Source organism: Urocampus carinirostris, chromosome 4 (assembly GCF_059441175.1).
Source record: "Urocampus carinirostris isolate Australia breed hairy pipefish chromosome 4, RoL_Ucar_1.0, whole genome shotgun sequence".
NCBI lineage: Eukaryota > Metazoa > Chordata > Actinopteri > Syngnathiformes > Syngnathidae > Urocampus > Urocampus carinirostris.
In genome coordinates this window covers 40,293,108-40,299,107 of record NC_142352.1, presented here as the reverse complement: position 1 = coordinate 40,299,107, position 6,000 = coordinate 40,293,108, and positions in this window count along the sequence as shown.

Sequence of the window (6,000 nt, the reverse complement as noted above, 5' to 3'; positions counted from 1 at the left end):
GGGAAATCTCTTTCTTTCACACATCTTCCCGCCTTCATTCCTCCACCACAATGCGCTTCGTGGCCTGAACACTACTGATAAAATGAAAGTAGATGGGCACTGTGGAAAATAATACATAAAGGCTCTTTGAACCCAGTTGGGAATTGTTATTACATAAATACATAGAGAAAATATTGAATTCTTAACTTTTTAAGAACACAATTAATGTGGGCGCATGCCAACGCAAGTCAATTCTTCTAAAGTAGGTTTTGTAACAAAAATATGAAAGTCACATGTCACTTTGCACGAAGGGATACTTGAAATTTCAAAATAAAACGTTTTTTTCCCTTGTATGAGGATTGTCAAACACTGCTGTCTGGCTCATCCCTGAATGACGCTTAACACTGAAAAACAACAACAAACAGATGATGAAGGTGCTGTATCTGAGTCAGATGAGGAGTTTTCTCCTTCTAGTGGTAACCAGGGAAATCAGTACTATTTGTTTTTGTGGGGGAGGAAACCCCTACCCAAAACAGCTTGGAGAAGGATGGGCGCCGTCAGGCTGTACTTGCCCAAGACACGCCACAGGAAGTCGTGCCCCGACAAAACTGGTGCTTAAGAAATCTGTGAAGGTGAACCGTGATCCCATATAACAAATGTAATAATAATGTAATTGTTGACATTTCAGTGTCAATTAAACCACTAGGAGGCACTAAATATTGCATACTGTCTCTTTAAATATGTAATGTAATATGCTTTGCACCCGTCTAAACACACGGTTTTAGAGTTAAAGGGACGGTGTGTAATATTTAGTGCCTCCTAGTTGTACAAAAAACTTTCATCCAGAAAAAAAATATATTGATTTGAATACTGGTTAAAAATACATGAACTGTTAAATGATGGTCATTTTTTATATAAAAAGAGTCATAGTTTGAGAAGTTTGTATTTCACCGTGGAATCCCTTCTTGGATCTGCGGCATGTTCTTCCGGCATCCTGCCGCCATGCTGTGCCCTGTATGACTGGCCCTCGCTTGTACCAGACAACACAGCGCCATCTAGTGGTCAAATATTTCACATTGAGGCTTTAAGAATAATTGATTTTTTTTTCAGGCCAATAGCCAAATAATTGAGTAGTCATTGATACCGATACAACATCTGCAAAAGATGGCTAAAAATACTTTTAAATCCAGACACAATATTTTCCCTATTGTTTATATTTAATCATAAAAATGCTGGTTCGACACTGAAACTGATACCTGATATCAGTGTCATGGTTGCCATGGCACCCACTTGGCCGCGCCCGTGTGTGTCATGGTTGCCATGGCGCTCAATTGGCTGCGCCTGTGTGTCTCTGTTGCCATAGTGCCCAATTGGCCCCGCCCTTTTGTGTCACAGTTACCATGGTGCTCAATTGGCCCCGCCCGTGTGACGCAGCTGCGGCTCGTTGAGAGATTGACTTTCTGTTTATATATAGCCCGTCAATGAACTTCTGCCCCACAAACATCCAGCTCGGTAGCCTAGATGGTAGGGCGCCCGCTCCGAGACTGGGAGCGCCAGACCAGCCAAATGATTTCCTCTATATATGTTTATGGTTTACACTGGCTGAATAAATAACTTCAAAAAATAAAAAATAAATACAAGACGCGGGTTCCATCATGTTCTCCTGTCAATGAACTTCTGCCCCTCAAGACGTGGGTTCTGTCCTGTTTTCCTGCCAACGAATTTCTACCCCACAAGACGTGGGTTCCGTCCTGTTCTCCCGTCAACGAACTTCTGCCCCACGAGACGTGGGTTCTGTACTGTTTTCCTGTCAACGAACTTTTGCCCCACAAGACGTGGGTTCTGTCCTGTTTTCCTGTCAACGAACCTCTGGCCCACAAGACGTGGGATCTGTCCTGTTTCCCTGTGATAGCTGCAGTCCGGTATTGTTCCCGTTTATTTTTGTACTGTTTAATTTTGGGTTCCAGTTTTGTTTTCCGTCTATTCTTGTCCTGTTGGTTAATTTCTCCAGTTTTGGTTCCCGATGAGTTTTTCCTGTTTATTTTCGTTACCCCTGATTCGTTATCGATCTCGTCGGTCTCTGGCGTCCTGTCCTTCCACGCCAGACCGGCTTCCTAACATGCATGACTCCCCATTTCCCATTAAATAAAGAGCTTGTGTGAGAACGGCACGCGATTGGGTCCTGTAGATATCTATTTCCTTAGATAGGATCTGTAGAGAGGAAAATTCAACATGAAATCAAGAAATTTGAACCAAAAATGAAAAAAATCAATGCAAAGGCTCATTGACAACGACACAGTGTGTGTATCCGTTTAAACCTCTGATTGTCAAAGTGACTACTACGGTTTTATCCCACACTTTGACTTTGCTTTATCAATGAGTGCACAGCTGAATAGATAAGAGCAGACTTCCACATATCACCTCAGCTGAGAACCACACACCAAATGTTTTTGTAGACTGGCGGAAAAAAAATATGCAAAGTAGCTTGCCCCCCTTCAGTTACAAGGAAGCATTGATAGGAGGACAGCTGCCCAGTCAATGTCGATATTGATCCCATGTCCATCACTTATTGTCGCAACGGATCGAAGGCCCTGTGCCCAACCCCTCCTTTTCTGGATGTTTTGTTCAGCAGCACAGCTGTGAAATATTCTACGTCACAATAGCAGAAAAAAAGACCCCAAAAAAATAACACGACCAATTGTGTGCTTGTATTAGCGAGCAAACCAGGGATGGTGATCATGTTTTTGTTTCGGATCCAAGTAAATATATATACTTTAATCTGTATTTTTGTACGTGTCTGTATACCCAAGAAAAGTGAGAAGGGGTTTAGACATGACCACCATCTTTCACTGGCAATCAGCTAGGTTACCATAGATGTGAAAGAATTGGCTCAGCACTTTTGCTTTTGTTGACCCAGCATTTATCCCAGAAAGACATTACAGTCTCCCAGGCCAGAACGACATTTAATATCAACACCATCTTTCATAGGCAGTCAGACAGGTTACAGTAGTTGTGAAAAATGTCCCCAAAGTCTGACTCAGCACTTTTGGTGTTGTTGACCCAACATTTTCCCCAGGAGGACATTACATACTCCCAGGCCAGAACGACATTTGATATCAACACCATCGTTCACAGGCAGTCAGCTAAGTGACCGTAGATGTAAAAAATGCCCAAAAAGCTCACTCGGCACTTTTGGTTTTCTTAACCCGACATCTATTCACAGAAAGACATTCCACTCTCCCAGGAACAAAAACATAGAATATCAACCCCATCTTTTACAAACATTCTGGTAGGTCACTTAAGAGGTAAATAACCCTGCCATCCAAAAATGGTTTCGCATCTCAATCCAGATTATACTGTAATGGTGCACAGACATTCTACTTTTGTCTATAATTTTAACACATTTTGGCCTTGTATGCCAATTGTATTTTAGGGACTTAAGTTGTATTCCCTTGGTGCCAACAATTTTGTATGAAATGCAATTACTGTTTAACACAAACACAGTGATAAAGCAAAGCAGCCCGTGACAATAACAGTTCAGACAGTAAACTAAGCATTACGTGAAAACATAAGGAGCTTGGGCCTTAGAGCAAAGCAGACCCCTGACTTCATGCTTGTCTAATGTGGGAAAGTGACCCATTGCTGATTGGACAGACCCTCCCTAGGGCAAGGGTCTCCAACGTGGTCCACGCGGGCACTCGGGCCCCCTTCTTAGGACAGCCTAGGTGTGGACCTGTTCTGAAAATAGCTCACCAGTGCTTGGTCACCTAGTCTATTTAACCCTACTTCAAACTATTGACCTGATAATAACATAGTATCAACATAGTAATAACATGATAAGTTGTCTTTTTAAAAATGTATATCAAACTGGGTGTCCTTTGCGCTAACGAGTAACAAAATGTAGCTCTCAGCTTGAAAAAGACAGAAGACCCCTGCCCCAAGGTGTCTAATAAATCACCAAATGAAATTACATGATACAAAAAACATGAATCGACTTGCTAACATTGGTTAAAACTTAATTCCCCTCATTGTTTGTAGAATTGACTTTTTTTGAGCTACTTGGAAACATATGTAGAGCTCCTGTGCTATCCTCCAAATCCCTTGTGCCAAACTCATGGCCCACAGGCCAAATGTGGCCCGCCACATTATTATATGTGGCCTGAGAGACTATTCTGAGAGAAGCACAGGGGAAAAATGGCTCCATAGTGTCAAACGATGACTTTCAGTTTTAAACATCCACTGGGTGTTGCCAAAACCCGCCGCCACTCACTCGCAAAGCACCACCGTAGCTGCATTTGCTGACTACCATTAATCAACCAGAGAACATTGAGGAAACCTATACTGGTATTTCATTCAGTAAGTGTTTAGAAATACAAAAAATTTAGAATTAAAAAATAAATAATAACTGGGTGTCTTTGCAGAAGTTTAAGTTCTATAATAGATATGAACTCTTACAGCGAGGTTCCCATATCTAGGTGAACATCTTCATAATATATTAAAAATAAAAATCAGAAAGAGCTTTAAATCATTAAATCAGTAATTTAAATGAGTGTTAGTGAACTACTTTTGTCATTTTTCAGTCTGCGTGAGTTTCCCTGCGTTGAATAAAATGTAGTGAAAATTATTATTATTATTATTATTATTTTTACAAATACAGTTGAGAAACACTACAAGAAAATAGTTATTAGTCAAAGAAAAAAAGTCTCTTTAAATATTTTTAAATCCATCTAGTCGACACAAACCGTGGCCAGCCACAGATAGTAAACGGAAAATACACAGTAGGGTTAGGGTAAGGGTTAGATTTAGGTACAGTGGGCCCCTTTTTCAGGAGTTTTCTACCTAAAGTTGGCCCACTTAGCAACGGAGGAGGAATTTGAATGAATAGAAAAGCAGCGAGTTCTTATGATGCATTTTTATTGAGTAGAAATTAAGGTAAGTTTATGTTGAAGACACTTTACCATTTTAAATCAAAGCAAAATTACAGAAAGATTCTGATCAAGATGAAACCTATGTACAGTGTTGGTAATTTCAAACCAAAATTTCCAACAGATTTTTTGGCTTTACGCTAAACTCTTATGAAGTTACTTCATTCCACACATTTGAAATCGACGACTTAAAACAATGAAAATCCTCCTAAGCAAAGAACGGCTCTCTGCAACTTCATTGGTGACAGTATTGTTGTGTATAGACATGAGAATTTCAGTGAGTTTCTTAGCCTAGTTTTCGTACATTTTAAGGCGGGAAGGCTCCGCTCACATGCAACCTGAGTAGAGGAAAGGCTCAACAGGAACTAATATGCTAGCCCAATTATATCGTAGGCATCTGTGCTTTTTCTCAGCTTTTATTTATTCTTCTCTCTTTCTTCTTCTGTTTCTTTCCCAATCTTTTTTTCTCTCTATTTTTCTAGCCTGTCTCCTTTTTTTTCTCTTTTTTTCCTGCTTTTCCTTCCTTTTTCTTATTTTCCTTGTATTCTTTTGATTCTTCTAGCCCAGGGTGTCCAAACCTTTCATAAAGCTGACTTGATTTGGCAAGCTGAAAATGTGTGAGGGCCAAATATTCAACCTGGCATTCAGTGAACAGTTTTTGATGAATTCAACCCCAATTAAAGGTTTGCAGTGCTTCGTGATCAATGCCCCAACCTCGTAGCTTGTCTTTGTAGCGTTTTCATTTGACTCGCAAGGTCTCGTGAAAAAGCGCTGCTGTGCTGTTAAAACAGCTTCCAGTTGCTTCATCATTTCACAGCATTTGTTTCCAGTAAGCTTTTCGTAGTCAGCATGTTTTGTATGGCACTGCCTTTTGACATTATACTCTTTGAAAACAGCCACAATCTCTTGGTAAATTAGGCAGACGCAGTTGTTTCAGATTTCGATGGAAAAAAATACTACAGTTTCCACTTGTCATAGAAGCGGCGGCCCTCACAGTCAACTTTCCTTTTTTTTTTTCGTCCTCAGTCGCCTTGTAGGAAATGGGTTGGGCTAAAATTCTCACAAAATGCCAAGGGCAAGGTGGCCAAAGGGGTAC